General features: G+C 45.5%; 1 long non-coding RNA gene across 1 annotated transcript in view; it reads left to right on the top strand.

Annotated features, from left to right (window-relative positions):
* LOC106738246 (uncharacterized) overlaps positions 1-20,150 on the top strand; it is a 260,965-nt gene that overhangs the window by 61,017 nt on the left and 179,798 nt on the right. The window lies entirely within an intron of this gene.

Here is a 20,150-nt window from a genome sequence, read left to right as displayed (position 1 = left end):
TTAAATGAAAATGATTCTTGTCTAAAATTGGAATGAAATGACAGGTAGTTCTAGTGCTAATTAATGAATTTTAATATTTATAGGTAACTGCTTTGAATAGTAAGTAAATTGCCCTGTTGGTTTCCACACAAGCCATTTTGCTATGTATTGCCACAAAAATTATTTTAATATAAGTATTATAATATTTTAATGAATGAGAAGGAAAAAAATGTAGCCCCTTGCTTAATCTGGCCTCTGGTCTTCTGATTTAATAACAGAAGGCACTTAAAGAGGAAAAAAACCCCACCGCACATGTTTAGCTGGAAATTTATTCTGCATTCCCACAGGCGTTTTGTGAAGCATTAAAGAAGTCTGAGATTTCATTGTCTTGCTTTGTAAGCACAGTTATATCAGACTAAAGGGGGTGGAGGGGGTGACAGAGAAACGCCCATTAGTCAACTAAAGTTTGATTTTAAATGCCTTTTGTAGGTCAATTCTGCCCCCTCCACCCCTTCCCCCATGAACAAGGATTTACAACAAAATATGTTTTTCTTATTATGAATAAGGAAATCTTGTGCTTAATACCAACTCAGTGGTGCATCTATAGTAAATGTAATAGCAGTTCGTAGGTCATCTTTGTAGATTTATTGAAGGTCAGGAGTCAGATCAAGAAGGAAGATTTATGCAAAAAGCCCTTGTTAGTCATGGAAACAAACTTCCATCACATAACGGAGGACTAGATTAGTTGCACAACAGACTTACTGAGATCCAAAGGGAGATAACCACAAGGACTGGCAGAGTGACGAGGGTGCATTGGCAACGCTCTGAAGATTTGATTTCACTGGGCAAAACGTCTGTCCTGGAGCTGAAATTGGACCCTGTGCTTATGCTTAGCACTTCTGTATTTCAGCTAACAGGAACTAGCCATTCGGCACTCTTTGTACCTGGCCACTTAGCATTTGGCTTAAACCCATTGAACTGTGTTACTGTGTTTCCCCATGGGGCATTCTGCTGTCCAGCCCAAAGAACTTGGTGTTGCACTGAAAATTGAGAGATGTATTTTTTCTCAAGTGAAGCAAGACCACTTCTGTATAGCATCATTTAATGCAGGGTTGGTGAAATATGGCCCATGGGCCAGATCCAGCCCACCAAGAGATTTTGTCTAGTCTGCAGTGGGTCCAGGCACAAGGGGCAGCCTGGGCTGTGGTGTGTGCGGCCAGTCCCACTGCCCTGGGTGCACATCAGGGCTAGGGTGGTGTGGTGGCTGGATTCACTTCCTAGCAGCCACAGCGATGGCAGGTCCTTCTGGCTGCTGCCAGACCCAGCCCTGCTGCCCAGGCACCCTGGCCTGTCTACCCTGCAAGACTGGGACCTGCATGGGCATGATTTGCAGTTGGATGGATAGGATGGGGCTGCAGGTGGGTAGGGAGCAGCATCTCAGAGTGGGACAGGCATGCAGGAGTGGGATCACAGGGTGGTGAGAGTGCAGGGCTGGGGCCCCGGGGCAGAACTGCAATCTGCTGCCTGCGCATCCATGTGACGGTGCTGTCTCTGTGGGCTGGAGCTTGTGGGGAGCAGACTGTGGCTCTGCCCTGGGCCCCCCTGCCCCATACCATCACTGCCCCAAGATCCCGGCCCCTCCTGCCCTGCTCCCAGATGGGACACCTCTTTTCCCCCCCCCCCCCCCCCCATGCCCCATCCTTTCCACCTTGCTGCACTCCCTGCTTGTATGGGGCCCGGCCGACCTCCGTGGTGACACCAGGACCGCAGGGTGGTACCAGTGCAGGGCGGCGAACTGGGGCAGAGCCATGATCTGCTCCCTGCATGCCCCTGCCTGCAGAACTGCTGCCCATTGCAGGGGCACGTGGGGAGTGGATCGTGGCCCTGCCCTCCTGTCCCACCCCCGGATGCTGCTCTCCGCCTACTCGCAGCCCTGTCCAAGCTGCCCCCCTAGTGCAGAGCAGCGCCACTTCAGGAGTTTTGCTGAGCTGTTGGGAGGGGGCAGGAGGGGAAGGAAGCTGACCCAGCCCATAAGAGCTTGCCAAAACTCCCTAAGTGGCTCTCCAGCCCAAATAATTGGTCACCCCTGGTTTAAAGGATAGGGGTAGCAGTGGAAGTTAGAATACAGGTCTTTGCATGGTAGGGTTACCATATTTCCAGTTTCAAAAAAGAGGACACATGTGGGGGAGGAGGGGGCGAGGCACAGATATACCCCTCAGCCCTGCTGCTGCCTTTCACTCCCAACCTGTTCCCCAACCATGCTGGTGTCCCTCACTCCCAACCTGGAGCCCGGTGCCCCCCCCCTCAAATCCCTGCTGCTACCCCTCATTCCTGACCCACAAGCCCCTGGCACTGCCTGTGCCCCATGCTCCTGATCTACAGTACCCCAGCCCTGCTGCCCCCAAAGAACCCCCCTCTATCTACCCCCTCCCCCACTGGAGGGGCAGGCACCTACCCTACCTCTCTGCCCTGCTGCAGCCCCAGCATGGGCAGGCATGCATATGTGTGTGTACACACTCACACTCACATCCTGCAACCCCTGGCCCTCCAACTCCCACTGACTTACCTGCTTGCTCCTGCCAGGTTGGCACACAGACCACGTGATGTCCCCTGCCTCAGATCGCCCTCCCCCCCCACCCCAGCCCCAAGCAGCTCCTTGCTGGGGCAAGCCAGGAAAGCAGAGGCATTGAAACCATCCTAGACATTTGCTGATATTTAAAAAAATTGTATGGATGGAAATCAGAGGATCCGAAAAGAGGACATATTCAGGAACACCCAGGCATATAGTAGCTGTAGCATGGATCTACTACTACTGCCTCATGCTGTGATCCCAGTGAAATGGCTTCAGTCTCCTTCTAAGATCTTACTTGTCTGTCTGTCTGTCTGTCTGTCTGTCTGTCTGTCTGTCTGTCTGTCTGTCTGTCTGTCTGTCTGTCTGTCTCGAGGGTGATGCTGTTATATGATTTATATGTGTGTGTTCCCACTCTCCTCAGTCTTTTAGCCTTCTGTACCACCAGGGATGGCCCCTGAACCCAGTCAAAACTGCCCAGATTCCCCATGCAGTTCTCTGACTCTTGTCCAGATCTGGTGTGAAATTCACTCGGCTCAGGAGGTTTGTGAAACGTGTTTGAAGACCTGTGTCACTTAGGTGATGATGCAAAAGGAGCACAAAAAGACCTGTCTGTCTCCCTCCTGTCTGCGGGCAGGGTTCTTGTCAGTGGTAGAGCCAAGTTAGCCTGGGCATCTACTTCCTTCACAATCTATCTGGTTGCAATTCAGGGTCAGAGTATGCTGAGCACCTACTATGCTCAGCCAGTAAATAGTCCCTCAAGAGCAAGGTCAGAGCTACCCTGACTTGAGCTCAGCCTCAACACAAGGTTGAGATCAGCCTGGCTCCTGGGGACCTCTCCTGCTTTGCTTTGCTTTGCTCCTAGCTTGTGTTTTAAATGTTTAGGCAATCCAAAATCTAAGAGTGCAGGTAACATCGTGAACATTTTGCTCTGTCTTGGACACTGTCCTTGAGTTTAGAGCTCATGCCCTATTATAAACTAGTACAATGGGTTGTTTTATACCAGGAGTTCTTCTGGAGTCGTTATTGTGCTTTAAACTCGTGCCCTGCTTTAATCTGAAATAACATTTCAAGGAGAGGAAAGTCCTTAGAGCGGAGATTTGTCAGAAGAGCTTGATTCTTATCTTGCATGAAAAAGGAACACAACATTCCCACGAGTGATAGTCTCGTAGCAATTGCTAAGGCTTCTAAGAAAGAAAGGGTCAATGGAGGCAGGAATTCCTTTTTTCTTACCTATATGACTTAGGCAAACACTTTATTAGAGATATCGGAAGTCCTTTCCCTTTTTGCGGTGAGTAATTTGATAAAGAGATTCCAGAACAACTCTGTACTTGCCATTGTCCAGCTCCTGAAAAGGCCCATTGTAGGTATATATGGCAGAGGAATTAGCTTTCTTTTTTGTTCTCCCTGAGGAGCTGTTCAGTAGGAAGTGTTATTTCCCTAGGGTGACCAAGGAAGAACTTAATTAGAGGCCTTAAACACTCACCTGGACAGCTTGGGTTACAAGTGGAAATGCAGTTTGGTGTCACCCTAGGGGAATAACATTGTACGAGTCAGCCAGTGGGGGCCGACCTTTTTGGCAGGCATGACATAAATTAGCCCTGCAACACTCCTTGAGCACCACTCTGATCTCCTCTGGCTGCCTGCTCTCTTGCTCTGCTTTCTGCTCCCTGCCCTATACTCCCTACCCAATCTGCTGCTCTGCTTTTTGCTTCCTGCCCTATCTGATGCTGTGCTGCCTTTCTGCTCCCCTGTTTGCTATGTGCCACACACAAAGATTGCCCGTGTCACTTGTGGCATGTCTGCCGCAGGTTGGCCACTCCTGTCCTAACCCCCTAGTCAGCACCACAAAGCTTGCCTCCCTCATTTGACACATTGACAATTTGGCTTCACTGTTAATCTTGTTTAGAAAGTCAGGCGAAGTTTAATTACAATTGTATACATGCTTGCCTCTGTATTCTTTAATTCTTTTCGACCAGCTGTGTTTTGTTTCGGGGCTATTTCGAGGGCCTTCTGTTTTGTTTTGATTTTGCTGTTTTGACTTCGAAATTGGTCAAAACAGTGTTGAAATGAAATGGCTGGTGAAATTTCGCACAGCCCTAATGGATGGATGGATGGATACCAGCAAGCATTTTCAGAGACAAGGTTAGTCATTCATATATATAAGTCTCTCTATATAGCTATAGCCCAAGTATCGCCTCAATAATAACAGCAAACAAATCCTTCCAACAGGATATCCTAGTTTTATTCAGGGAAGTGGTATAAGCAGTACTGGCATATATAGCTACAGCTATATGCCAGTACTGCTTATTCCACTTCCCTGAATAAAACTAGGTTGTGCTATTGGAAGGATTTGTTTGCTGTTGTGATTGAAGCAATACTCAGGCTTTTGTTAGCACAGTGATATCAGAAAAATCTCACCGCTTGTTGGCTGTGCTGGCAAAACGTTTAATCCTAAATTTTCTAGCTGAGGATGAGAGCAATGTCATATGTGGATGGTGCCCAGAGGGAGTTGCATTACAAACACAGGATGATAGGCTGTATGTGTTTAGTGCGGTACTTTCCCATTGTGAGCGTTTGCTTCTGCTCCATAACCTTACATTTGAGTGTATTGAATTGTGACATGCCGTTAATGAAAACCCACTTTGGTTAGGCTCTTTGTGTGCGTCTGTCTGTGTCTGTGTCCCATGGTTTCAAAAGCACATAATTGATTTTGGGATTATGGCAACAATATATAAAGCCATGTATGTGCTAGGTCAGATTTACACATGATTGCATGGAAGTGAATAACATTGTCTGCACATTGCAGAGATGTTCCAGTGATGACTAACCATTTGAACTCAAAAAGTAGAGAGGAATCTTTTAGTACCCAGTACAGACCAGCACTGAAATGGCAAGTTTTTCAAATCTTTCTTCAGCTGACAACAGATACAGGGAGCTGCATGTTTGTAAAGCATTCATGTAGAAGATCAAAATCCCAAGCTGTTAAAAAATAAATTTGACAATGGTAACTCTTATGGAGTCTTATGGTCTTTGTATGTTGGATCTATTAAAATATGGGAAAAGAGGACAGTTTGATCTAGAAATATTCTCCCAGGATAGATGAGGGTTCATTCTTCTACAAAAGTTTGTCTAAAGTGCTCTGAGAGTTGAACTAGGCCAGAAGGGAGGTTGTGCACCTGAGCCAGACTTGTGACCTCCTTGGTCCCTAGAAACAAGAAGTTGTATAATTTGGAAACACTCTTAATCTTTTACTTCTTGTATACTGTTCTCACCTGTTTACCCATTTTGCAATGCTTTCTCCATTACACAGGTCTGCTGAATTCTTGCTGACAAGTATCCCAAAAGCTACTACACCTTGTGCCTACCCTCCCTGTTCTTTGCAGAGGTCTGAGACCAAGTAGTATATTGACCTGTACTGGTGCATACACAAGATCAGATTTCTGGTCTAGCAAGAGGGACTTAGAAAAGTCCTTTAATAATGAGACCAGCATGTGCTGAACGCTCAATTACTTATTGATTCAAGATGTCATTCTGTGCCTCATATCGACTCAAAGTCTCTTTGTAGCTGCTTTTAAAGTATAATTCTTCTCCTCCTCCCCACCTTTTTTTTAAAAAATATATGGCGTTTGCCTTTGTTATGTGAAACTGCACCTGCTATCGCTTAGTGGTGTAATGGACTATGTCTCTTTTTTTTTTGAGTTGTCTTTTTAAAGAGGATAATGTAGAAATAATATGATACTGAAAGTAAGATAATATAAGAAGATCTATTACTGCTGCATGCAGCAGTATCTGCCAAACACTTGAATCAATATATTAATTTGAAGGACTCTGCAGCATTTTACGTATTAATAATCTGTATTCCTGTGCTTTAGTCTGCTGAAAAGAGTAATGGGGCTTAATATATAGGAATTCTTAATGAAATTGTCCCATGTCATTAAAATATAAAAATTGTGTTGTTGATTTGGCTGACGTGCCAAGCTTTTCAGAGACCTCCCAAGAGGCCTTATAATACAGGAACCGGATTTTGAAATGTCCTAAAATCTCTCTTCTGGGTGCACTGGATACAGTTTTGAAGCATTTGAGATTTGAAGACGGATTATCTTCTAATTAGTTTAGCAGCTGATTTCAAGTGGCAGATAAAAACAACCAACAACACCTGTTACACAATAAGATTACTGCCTAGGGAGGACACCAGTGTTGTGGACCACACTTGTATAGCACTGCTCGTATAAAAATGGAGATGATTAGTAACATTATTTTGTGAAATCTGCAGCAGATATTCTCTTGGTGCGCTGAGAAATAGTATCTGTGCTGTTTCCTTCTGGAGCTAGACAGAAATACTCTATTGCTTAAGTTTTAAAAAGCAGCAGGCTGTGGTTGAATGTAGAATAAGAGAGTACAAGATTTGCTTCAGGTTACTGTTGGTCAGCTATTCAGAGTTGTAAAGACCAGCTTACTGGGAGTAATTCTACAATCTCTACCATTTTATGTAGGCAGATTGGTGCTTAGGAGCATGTTGGCCATGGTTACCAAAAGGACCTGGTCCTGCTCCAGGGTTTGTGGTCTTTGGAGCAGACATGCAGGGTTGCTTCAGGACTGGCAACCAAGTGCCTCCAGGGTGTACAGCTCTGGGGCAGACTCATCCAGGCAGGTTGCCTTTTGGCTGGGGATGCTGGAAACTGGGTCCTTTGCCCTGGGACAGTCTGCGTGGAGCCCTGGGAACCTGAGGGGGAGCCAGCTCTCTGAGCTTCCAGGGTCCCTGCTGCATTTCCAAGAGCCAGAGCCTGGAAGCCCTACAGTGGCATGTTGGGGCTGCCTGGGAGTCCCATGGCGGATCAAGTGAAATTTGGCATTCTTGATTTTTCACAGCTGCTAATAGTAACTGGGAATTTTGACAAGAATGCGGTTTCCCAGAGCAGCTGCAGGGCCGGGGAAGCACATTTTTTGTTTCAGAAACCCTGTTTTCTAGCGTCAGTGAAACCAAAATGTGATTCTCAGAACTTCCAGTTTGTGGAAAGCTTTAAAAATATACATGTAAAAACCTTACTGGATTAAAACCAAATTAAAAATAAAACATTTTTCACCTACTGGAATTCTTGTTGTTCAGCCAGGTCTAATTTGGAAAGATGTAAGAAGAAACCAGTTGTTGATCCCTTCTGTTTTACAGTTGTAACATAAGCGTCACCGGGTGAAAATTAGGGCACCGAGTCTTCTGAAGGAATCCCCTTGTGCTGGGTGTCTTTACAGATGCGTAGTAGGAATCCCAGCCTGGAGGAACCTGAAGTCACTGTGGACAAGACGGAAAGGGGGCAGTTGCTATTCCCACTGCACGGTTTGGCAATTTGAGTCATGGCCCCGGTTCTGCAAGTGCTTGTGAGCCTCTGCTCTTCCATGGATCCCTGCCCTCGCCCTCCTTGCGACTCCAGTTGAGCTCCTTGAATGTGAGATTGCAAACAGGAGTTGTCCTTAGTTGCCTACAGGCACTTTCTGGCAAACCTACATCTTGTGTGCCCCCTGTGTCCCCCCTCCCCTGCATCAGTCTTCATTAGAGGAGCATCCTTTTCATGTAGACATACCACTATTTCACCCTGTGAGACTCTCCTAATTTAGCACAAAACTGATTTTTCAGAGAGCGGTCTAGGTGCGTCAGCTCCATGTGTCGTCTTTTGTCTCCTCCAGCGCCAACAAAGGCCACGGGGCCTGTCCCTCTTTTTATTGCCAGCTTTGAAATGCATCAGAAGTATCATGGTCCATAGGGGCGTCGGGTCTAGTGAGTCGAGCTGAGGGTGGACTGGGCTTTGCAGAAGTAAGTCACAGTTTGGGGCAACAGGGCAGAGCTGAGTTACAAGCCATGGGGCCAGAAGCTAAATGCCAAGTTGGGGGTCTAACCAGGACCAGGGTTCAGGAGGTAAGCCAAAATCATATTGGACATCAGTCAGTGAGCTGGGGGAGCGGTTACTGGTATCGGAGGTCAGGAAGTGAGCTGAGGTCAGACTGGTGTCTGAAGGTACATGGTCAGAAGTACTGGGGCAGGAATCAGGGAAGACACAGGCAGGAGCTAGCTCAAGGACTGATTCATAGATGCTAGGGTCAGACGGGATCTCAGCAGATCATTGAGTCCAACCCCCTGCCTAGGCAGGAAAGAGCGCTGGGGTTAGAGGACCCTAGCCAGATCCCTATCCATTCTTCTCTTGAAGACCCCCAGGGTAGGGGAGAGCACCACCTCCCTTGGGGAGCCCATTCTGAATTTTGGCCACCTGTACTGTGAAGACATTTTCCCCAATGTCTAGCCTAAATCTGCTCTCTGTCAGCTGCCAGTGACTGATGCCAATGCATTGTACAGCAGGGCCCAGGTGCTGCAGGAGTTCCTTAAAAGCAGTCCCAAAATCGATGTGGGGGTGGGGATACGTGAGAGGGTTGACCAGTGGCTGACCTAGTAACTGTGGTTGACCTAGTTGCACAGGCTGCAAAGCAGAAGCCGTGCAATAACACTTCTCAAATCCTAGTGCGTTGGCAGGGTGGTCTGCAAACAGAAATAACCCAGAATAACCATCTCCACCAGCTTTCCAGGGGCACACTCATGCAGTAAGAGTGCCTTGCTGAACGAATGTGGTGTAATTCAGTCCGCTTCGGAAGCGGTTTACACTAAATAAGGGCTGCCCATCTTTATGGCCAGGGGCTGCCATTGGTGATGCCATACAGCATGGGCCACATGCTGCGGGGATAGCCCCTTTCTCCCCCCTCTCCCCTCCAATGTGGGCTACAGTGGCCGCACATCCCGCCCCCCAGGATGTGTAGGTGGCGTGCAGACCCATCCCTGCCACGTGGGAGAGGCAGCTGCTGGGGCTGCTTGAACAGCCCTGTGCTAAATCACAAAAAAGCTAAGTGTGTCCACCTTGGAAGATGGTGAGGAATACTAATTGCACTTCAGATCCACACCCTGGCTTGGTTTGTAACAGCTTCCCTGTGAAGACAAGCCCTTACTCTTTTTGAACTAGTTCCTAGTGACCTTTCTCAACTCCTGATGTGTGTTCTGCTTATCAATAGTAAGCTTTTTAAATTTTGCATTATTAAAAAGGCACGGTGCCAGAAAAAGAAATCCCACAGATGAGCATTACATGCCTGTAACACATACAGGAGTTGGGTTACTCTGTCTTTGGATGACTAGAAAGGAAATTCCTTTTTAGTTAAAATAATGCTGAAAACTCTCTGGAATTTATTTGTATCATCCTCAGTTTCTCTTTCTTCACTTCTTTGGAATCTGTAGTTTGTTAAAGTGCCGGCAAGGAAAAAAATTGTGACTCCAATGGAATTTGTGGCTCTGTTAAAATTCAATAGCTTTTCCAGACTAACTGGCTTCGACTCTCAGTGTTACTGGGCAGTACATATAGAGATTATTCTGTATCTGGTTTTGAAAATTTGAGCGGGCTGAGAGTGGATCATCGCACTGTATCCTTGCCAGCTTCAAAGTTCTTTTTAAGTGTAAGTTAATAAATGTCCTCAACGTGCCTACAAAAGCAGGCAAATAGGATAACACTTTTTGTTCACGTAGGGAAGAGCTGTTTTCGTTTGGATACCAACTCAGAGAAATGTGCAGAATCAAAGTAGGCATATTGCTAAGTAGCTGTTGGCTTTCTGCCGCCTTCTCAGCCTGGTAGGCTATTGTTTCTCTTGTAGTAGGGTTACCATATTTCTAGTCTCAAAAAAGAGGACACCCGTCGGGGGGAGGAGAGAGCGGGGAGAAGGGGAAGGGGGTATATGATATGGGGGTGGGGTGGGGGGTGGGCAGTGATATGTCCATGCCCTGCCCCTCACTCCTTTACCCACAGTACCCTGCACTCCCGACCTGAAGCAGCACCTTCCTGGGGCAAGCCCGTGGGAAGTGCCGGGAAAGCAGAAGCAGAGCAAAATCCCAGACATTTGCTGATATTTTAAAAAAACTGCTCGGACGTAGATGGGGGGACCCAAAAAGAGGACGTCCGGGAAAACCTGGATGTATGGTAACCCTATCTTGTAGGGACACGGGGCCTAGAAGTGAGTGACTGGCTAACCTGGCTTGAATTTGGTTTGGGGAGCACTCCACACCTCTGATAATCATGGACTTTCAAATCCTGTTAGAAAACCAGTGCTATCCACATGTTCATTGTCGCTCTGATACTGTTTACTTTCCCAGGATGTTATGGGGATGTGAAGGCTAATTCTCTGAAGCACTCTGTTGATGAGGAGTGCCACTTAAATATGTGGGTATTATAACATTTTGATTATTTATTATTCCTCTTTCTTTCACTAGTCCCTTTGCTACAACAGAAAATTGCTTTTAGGATTGTATTGCACAGGTGACAGCAGAGAGCTGGAGCAAAGATTGTTTCTCTCCCCAGCCTTCCTGTGACCGCTGCGTGAAGAGTTGCTGACCTTCCCATCTCCCTCTAACCTGTCTTCTCTCCTATTACTGAGCCTTCTCATATTGACAGAGTCCTTTAATACAACCTGCTGTTATAGCTCTTGTTATCAGTGATTGCTTCATATCTTCCAATTTGTGTAAAGGATATCTGTATTTAGCACTCTGGTCTGGAGGAACCCCGTGTAATTTTTAGTGTCCAAATGAATAGAGGAGTCTCTCTTTTGTTCTAGTTAAATATAAGTTGTATTTTTCACTTTGCTCGTGTCTGTGTAGAAGACTGATCCCTTATAGAGTTAACTACATGGATGATGCTGGAGGGCAGTCAGCTGTGGTTTTGAAGACTTATTGGTCATACAGTGGTGCAGTCGTACTTCTGGTTAAGACCGTCTTTTGGCAGAGCAGCGTTCCAGACAGTGGCCGACATGAAAAGCAGCAGTCAGTTCAGTGGGCCTAGGCAGAATTATCGCTATATCCTATTACTCAGCATTCTCCGGCAGATGGTCATTCAGCTCAATTATTTGTGTTTTTTTTTTTTTTTCCCCTTCTTTATAGCAAGGCATGTGTTTCCGACAATTGATCTATCCCTGGAGAGCCAGAAAAATAAAACATTTGAAAGCAGTGCTTGCTTTTCTTGTTTCTGTTAAAGTCAGATTATGGTGAAGGCATCTCTCTAATAAGTAGCTTTGTTTGCTCTGTAGGAGATGAGAGGCTCTGTGCAGAGTGGGTAATTTGGGTTTTACTGATGAAAGCTGTTGCCATTATTTCCAACCTCCTACATGATTTAATGTTCTCTTTAATCTTTTATGTTGGCATTGCTTTGCTTTGTTGTGTGGGCACAGCCATGTATATTCATAGAAAGAACCCAGATTCAGGAAACCAATTAAACATGTGTGCTCTGTGTGTGTGTGTGTACATGTGCACATGCTTTTTTTAAGCCTACATGAGAAAAGGGTATGTGGTCATCTGCACACATTGCAATATCATGCTTATTTGTATGACTGATATAGCAGCATGTAGACTTGAGTTTGATACCACTTGGTGCTGAGGCATAAAATCAATCATTTCTCATTTATACTGGATAGCTGGATCTCAATTTGACTTGGCCTGGCCTGCTTTTTATGGCCTTCAGAGAGAGGTTTTTGAATGCTTCTTGCTGTGATGGGGAATGAGAGGTATTCACCTCCAACCCAGGAACCCCAAATGGATAGATAATGTCTTCTGTGTCATACCTTGAGGAAAAGCAGAACATGGAGAGAGGTTTTTTTTTTTTAGTTTGACTAGATAAATCAAATGATACATGCAATATCTGGGTTTTATTTTGTGTCTTGCTCTCCAGTTCCCTTTTGCTTCATAGCTGTGTGCAGTAGGTAACTGCAATAGTGCAAATGCTTCTGTGGTAGAGTCTTGCAAGACTCAGTGCAACTGTAAGAAGGCGCAGAGTGCCAAACTGTATAGTGCCAGATTATTGGAGTATCATGGCTGTTTTCTGTACCACTCGTCCACCTACAATAGTATGTACTTCATTGGTGAGTGCGAAACTATACAAACCCCTTTAAACTTTCATATTTCAGCTGTACATCTGGGGCATGCCTGTTGAATTAGGTTGTTTGCATAATGCAATGGGGTTGGAAATAATCTTAAAATGAAGTGGGTTTGCAGCTGTGGCATCATTGCTCTATACAGTAGGTTCAATTGAGAAATTAAAGTGGGGGGACAGAACATAGTTGAAAAGGTTGCTTGCTATTAACTCTTCTGTACTGTAGTAGATCACTTTGTCTTGAAAGATGCTTGACAGACCTGGTCATGTTTTAATGTGTACATACATAGTTGGCGTTAGTTTTTATAGCCCCACGCAAAGAGCCATTATACACTGAATGGAGCTTGGCTTGCCTGCCTCTTGCCAGGAAGGGGTGTGAAAGCTGGCTTAACTTTTGGGTATTTCAGACCTTAAATTCAGGAGGTTGCAAGTGAAAGAGGAAGAGTTGGGGGGGGAAATAACTTGGTCATACCTTGTTCACTCTCCCTTTCAGCATCTGTTCTTTGCCACTGAAAGATGCAGGATACTGGTCTGGCTCAGAAAATGGCAATTCTTATGTGTAAACCTGAGACCTGAGTCACATAAGCCATCCGTTGCTGAGCAGATTAGTGCCTACTTTTAAGACTCTGGGCCTTAGCTTTGTAGTTCTTCAGTTGCTGATCTGTAAAATGGGGAAAATAGCATTGCTCCTCTTCACTAAGACTGTGAGATAAATGCATTAAAGATCATGAGGGTCTCAGTGCAGAAATAGGGGGGCTGCCCCTTGTTCTGGTACCTGATCCTATGTTAGACACAGGTAAGCACCATATTGCAGGATCTGAGCCGAGAGAGAGAACCATTAAAGGTAACATTTTGATGCCAGAATGAAACCGCTTTTATGCTGCTCGTACCCAGGCAGCATATATCCCTGCAATGAAGCAGTCACTTCCTACAGAGAAGGCACTGCGACCAACCTAAAACAAGGCTTGCTAGCAAAGCCATCCTCAAAGCACATCCTGTCCATCCCACAATCACCAGCTCTGTTTACAAGTTGCTTTCTTTAAACCAGACTCTGAGGCTTTTGCTGCTGTTGGTAAATAGGCACTCTTGTCCTGCACTTGAGTGCGGCTGGCAAGACTAAACATCGCAGCGTGCCCTAGCCGAAGCAATGTGAACAGTGGTGAAGGACACCACACACCACCACCAACAGCGAGAAGTGTCCAGACGAAATGCCTGGTGGCTGAAATGCCATCCTGCATGTTCATGCCGTGTTCTGTAATTAGCTGTCATTTCAGGATTTCGGCACATTGGGCTTCACATGTGCAGACTGCAAATTTAAATAAACACAGCCTGTTTTATAAATATTTAGCTCCCACTGTTTGGGAACTGCTCAGCGCAGGAGACGCAATACATTTTTTAAGTTCACAACTGTCGGAGCGAGCTATTGGAGGATGTCTTTGGATCAGCTGGAGGAGCTGGGCTGATGCACGGGTTTTGAATAATTCTCCTGCAGTCAGAACTTGTGTGCTTGCTTGATATATGTTTTTGGAGACTTACTTGAACTTAAGTAGCACAGACCTCAGTGGGAGCTAGTGTCACGAATCATGCCCCGGCCACAGGACTCCCTAAGAAGCCTTATTCAGTCTCCTTCTCCCTAAGGACACCCTAAAGCCAGCCCTGGCATGGCTCCTTGAGGGCAGGCTACCAGTAGTCAAGACCCTAGCTCTTGCCTGTTCCCGGCTTCCCCAGTGATCTGCGGCACGACCCTTTCTCCAGCTCTGTCCTCCCTGGAGCTGCCCTTTTCTGTCCCCCAACTTTTCTCAGTCTCACTCCTTGGGCACAGTCAGCCATAGATGTAATAATACTGTTACAAAACTATTGTAATTAAGGCAGGAACTAAACACTTCACTCAGTAAAACTAAACATTGTGTCATGGGGAGACTATCAGAGAACAGTCTCTGTGGTCCACTGCCAGGTCCAGCCTTGGGGTGAAAAAGGCACATAGGTGTCCTGATCATGACATGAATAGCAACACTTCGCAGCAAAGCATGCTCACACTAAGCCTGCCCCAACATTTTCCACATCAGAACTGCAGGCCAGGACTCAGCCCCCCATGTAAGTACCTAGGACCCTCGGAGGGCTCGTATACTACCCCTGAAGCTCATGTGGCCAGGGTTTCATTGCTCTCGCTACCTGAACTTGTTAGCGAGAAGTTGGCTTGGATGCGCCTTGTGTTTGAGTTCTGCTAGCAGTGCGGATGTTCCCGAGTTAGCCTTTTTGGGTCGCTAATGTGGGATAATAGTTGGTCGGTCCCACAGGTTTACTGCCAGGCTGAAGACTACAAGGTGCTCAGGTACCACAGTATAAAGTGCCATGGAGGTACCAAAGAAGAGTTGGATATGATGCTTTTCATAGGAGCAAGGATCTTTGCCGCATGCTGTTTTGGGATCCTTGATGAAAAATGATCCTTGCTGAACCCCTGTATCTCTCCCTCTCTCCTTTCTAAAATGATTAAGTGAACGAATACCTGTCTTTTCCTGGCCACTGCCCATAAGGCTGCTTCGTCCTGGAGAATCCCTGCCAACTTGCCTCCCTTTAATCACTGTTGGCCCATCCCTGAGTATGCAGGGCTAGCTGCGTTGGAGGGCCTGACTAGAAACTAGGCGTTTCTCAGTGATGAAGTGTTTTTCTAATATTACTGAAGAGAAGAAACCCATTCAGAGAAGGCCTCTCCGGGGAGGACCAGACTAACGCATCAGGGTGGATTGCTTTCCCAGCAGCAGGGACTGCTTTCCCTGTCTCTCAGAGCAAGGCGAGAAGCTGGTTACGCCAACTTTAGCTAACTGTACCATGTAGTGAATAGCTAGTGGGGCAAATTCCTTGTTTGACCCCCTTGGCTATCATCCTGTGGTCTGAGACATGTGATTTGATTAGTCTTATCTTAAGCTGCATAATTTAAGGAAAAAAAAAAGGCAGGATCACAGTTCGTGGCTAGAGAAGAAGAGGCCTTGCAACCAAATATTTTGCATGCTTTTCTCAGGCTTTTTCCTCCTCCTGACTGCTTACATCATTTTGCTCGAGGCTGTCACAACCTGTAGCGTTCTGGGCTGCCTGACAGCTGCACGATGTTCTGGGAATGGGCCCAGCAAACTTCTGCTTCGCCGCTTCCCGCGCAGCGTGTCCTCGCCTTCCCCCGACGCGAGGGGAAGATTAATGGGGGGCCACAGCAAAGCAAGGGGGGGTGGAGGGACTCCTAAGATAAACGAGAAATTCCTTGGGTGCCAACTCATGGAAACCGCTTTCTGAGCCTGCGAGAGAGCGGTCCTGTTTGGTTTGGACGCGGCCGCAGGCTTGAGGTTTTCTCCCTGTAAATGCTTTCTTTGACTGCCACGCCGAATTTAAAAGGAGGGTTTTAATTGATTTGAAATCTTACATTTCTGTAGCGCTTTCCAGCCAAGGGGATCTTGCAGTATTTTGCTTTGTAAATTGCTACGAAAACTTCTAACATGGAAAACAGCCCATTTTTGCTGCATAACTTTCTTTGATAGAAGGCATCCTCTCCCTCTCCACCCTAAATATTGGTGATTACATGGGGTAAATTGGGTGGAGAATAGTTGTCCCTCATAGCATTTGGCTGCAGCAGGGGGGAAAAAATGAAATTCCTTGATACAAATGAATAAATACATGCATATGTGTATATACATATATACACATACACTATTACGTGTGTGTGTGTGTGTAACAGATGCATACTTTTGAGCTCTTGGGAGTTTCACTTGTCTGTCTGTGCTGGAGCAGGCATGCCCCACCTTGGGTTCACATTCAATGAGGTGCTTTATGCTGGAGGAAAGCTGCTTACTGAATGATCGACTGCCAGCTCCTGCATATCCCGGAAGTGGGAGATAGGGCTGAAATCTCAGCTGTCTGTCTCTGCAAAAACTCAAGTCAGGATTGAATTGCTATCTAAAGGGAACGTCAGTTTTGCGACACAGACTCAATGAAGTCTCTTTGTTGTATTTTTAATTATTATTATTTGTATTCTGATTTTTGTTCCAGATCTAGTTCTTGCTCCTTGAAACAATCCCTAGACAACCGTGAAGAATAAAATATTTTAATTTAGGTTTGAGGCAGCTGTCCAAGGGATATACTAGGATACACTTAGCCTTTGAGAAGATGGACTTTAGTCTCCAGTGTTGTCAGTCCCTCTGGCTCCTGGAAGTTTTCCTTCCAAATGGTTACTTTAAACCTCAGAGGAGATGCCTGCGTTTTTGAAGGCCATGATTAATACATTTTTATGCCTCGTTGCATAATAAACATACAATAAACGAGACCAGCATATTGGTATATTATAAGAGACTTTTTCAAATAAATACTTTCAAATAATGTTGTAGAACTGTGAACTGTACACAGGCCCTTATGTATCATGTATGTTTAAATTTAAAATCAGAACGATGAAGTTTTTTTATTATTAAAAAAACCTTGTGTTTTGAAAGAGTGTTAAGTGAGTTGAGCAATGGGATAATAAGTCTTTTTTTCCCCCCTCTCAGCTCAGTGAAAGTTAAATTAAGGTGCTGAATTGCAATGTAATAAGTTACCAAAATGAGGGACAGTATGTTGTATGAGCTCTTGGTCTCATGTACTTTAAGCTGAAGGCACTGTCTGGGTCAGCAATCTGCTCCCACTTTCTTATGAACTCCAACCTTAGTTAAAGAGTTCATTTATGTGGGGGAGTATAACTATGGTCTGTGTGTGACTTAAATGAGAGATCTATAGATTAGCACAGTTAATGATTAGAGGTGGGCCTGAAGCTAAACTGTTCAGAACATCTCTGAGTTTTTAGAGGAATTTGGTTTGCGTGGCTGAAATTTCCAGCTCTCCAGTAAGGGGACACTTGGGCTTGCGCTGTACTTTAGTCTCCATCAGGTTTGACATCGTGTCATTAAACAGCTCTCTCGCTTCCTACTGATAAAAGTGTCCTGTTAGCACAGATGGACCTCAAAGGGTTTTCAGCATTGTGGTTTCTCACTAGTAAGTCCACAGGAACCAGAATCACCAAATGGTCAGTCGAGACGCATTTATTATGTGCTGGTCTTAGAAATTCTCTTTGTCTTTTCCCTCCTCCCTCGTGCATGAGAGAGCCCCGGAGGTGGTGTGCATCTTGTGCACTGGCTTACATCATGCATTCCCGCATTAGGAGGCTGAGAGGTATGCAGAGATTATCTACACGGCCCTGCCCTGCCCTTGCCTATCCATCCCAGGAATGCTAGTTGAGGCAGATTTGTCCTTTTGCTGCTTCACTAAGCAATGCTAGCCTGATGCACATGGCAGGGCTGCTCCCAGATGGGTGGGATGTTCTCCAACTGATTTGCTTCCCTGGAAAAGGGTGCTGGTGCTTGCCAAATAAGTGTTCCTGACCTTGTTGCTGTGGCTTTATTATCCCTTTTTTTTGTGCTTTCCTCCCTCCTTCGCACCTGCCAACCCCTCTGCTCTCACGTGCCTGCCTGCTGCTCATGTCGAAGGCCGGCGTTGCTTTGTCTTAGGAATCCAAGGTTTGTTGCTCTTGAAATAAAATGGGTTTAACTATGCCATTAAAGTGCTGTGCATCATGTCTATCAGCCTGAGCTGGAGCTGCTGCAGTGACAGAGCGGTGTCTGTAGGCTCCTTGAAAATGCCCTTTCTGAACGAGGGCCCCAGGGAAAGGTGGCAGAGAATTTTTGGATGCATCTCGGAGATACTTTGCTATTCCCCAGGTACGTTGTTCACTGGAAGCCCATGCGCAGTAATTGCACTCGGAGGATGCAGTGTGGTGATAAACCTATTCCTGTCTTTTGGGCAACTGTCACGGATGTGTTTCCTGAGGGTTATAGATAACAACATTACCCTGGCATATGCACTTGCCTGAAAACTGAGCTACTTCTTGGTATACCTTGCTTGCATTAAAAAAAATCAGAAACAGTCCTAGAGCAATAGCACTTCTTCATTTTTTTTTCTCTCTGGATCTCCAGCCCATGTATTTGTCTCCCTATGTGATGTTTATACAGCAGCCCTTGATTGTAAGGCAAATCTAGTGCAAGCATTTGTGCACGAGCATGTGTCCTGATGCACTGCTTTCCACACTAATTTTGTGTCTGATTTGGTGGCAGAAAAATTACAATGGCCTGTGACCACCACTTTTCTTCAGAACGCTATCTCATCCAAATGTCCAGCTCCTCTAGCAGACCTCAGTGCCAGCAGCCTGGGCGTTTTCTAATTAAAAATAGATCACAGACAATGCCATTTCTTGAGGCCTGTGATTTATCACTTAATAACAAGTGATTATTCGTTTCCTCTGGAAAAAATTTTGAAGTGTTATTCTGTTTTCTCCCCATACTTCCTCTATTTTATTTTAATTTCCTTCAAATTCCTCTGGTATCTTTTGGAACCACGACTCCATAAAATACAATGTTTTTAAAAAACAGAGACCATGTTTGAGTTTTAAAATTTAAAGGCTCTTATTTGTTAGACTATTGTGAATACTTTGGGACTTTGGATTTTATTTATAAGCTCTTAGGGCATGGGTCCAACAGAGTGAAACATCAACGAGAGAGTATTCCCTTGCTTAAATGTTGCGCACCATTGACTTCCAGTATCATAAACTGATTGGTGAAAATGAATGGGAGTTGATAAGATTGAGGAAAATATATGGTCATTTTCATTAGCATTAGTCTGATTTTTTTTTTTTTTTTTTTTTTTCCATGGCTATGTCCAGGATTTTGTAAGAAACCAAGGCTTAAGAAAGCTGTAAACAACTGCAAAATGCATTTGCCCAGCAAAAGATCTAGTCTTGAGCATAAGAACAAGGTCTGAATTTTTCAACCCTTCTTTGCATCCCTGTTAGCAGCCATGTAGGGTGTTGTGAATCTACGTTGCCCTTTGCGCTGTACACAGTCGCATGAGAATCCATAGGGACACGCGTGTCCTCTGGCTCCTCTTCACTTGAGTGGGATTTGTGGGTGCCTGCTGCTAATGGAAATCGGACCACTTAGGAGCAAACCAAGTGTTGCAAAAAAGGTCCATGGAGTTATTAGGGTTCTCAGCTTCGTCTTGTTCCTTCCCTCTAACCATGCCAGTCTTCCTTGGCTGAGTACCATTAGTTGTTGCTTCTTTTTTTCCCCCTTTCTTTTTCTCACTGAACATTTCTAAGAGTTGTTGTGTTTCCAGATCTCTCATCTCAATGATGACCGAGTCTGCTGACGCCTTCCGAAGAAGCAGGTTTTTCTCCTTGGGCCACCTGAGGAAGGATGCCAAGATGCATCCATAAGAGGCAACAGATCTTTATCTTTGTGAACTTGGTCTTCCAGAGACAAATCAAATGAAAAAAATAGTTCGCACATGGGTGTGTGGTGCTCACCCTGTACATGCCTCCATTTTATTCAGACAACAGGAAGCCGAAGCAGTTTCCATCCATTCACCTGCTAATCTTTCCCCCCGCTCCCAGAAGAAGTCAGGTTGTTGGCCCTGAAGACGGACCCCTTCTGTTTGCTACTTATTTACAGTAGGGCCAGTAAGAGTGCAAATTTATTTTTATCACCTCACTATGTCCTTTCCAATTCACTGAGTAATCATTAAAGAGTTAGCAAAAGTAGCAGATCTCAAAGAAAACTTGTGGAAAATTGGGGTTGGGGCAAAGGAGTGGAGTAGGA

Source organism: Alligator mississippiensis, chromosome 3 (genome assembly GCF_030867095.1).
Source record: "Alligator mississippiensis isolate rAllMis1 chromosome 3, rAllMis1, whole genome shotgun sequence".
NCBI lineage: Eukaryota > Metazoa > Chordata > Crocodylia > Alligatoridae > Alligator > Alligator mississippiensis.
This window is presented reverse-complemented; position numbering and strand designations above follow the sequence as displayed.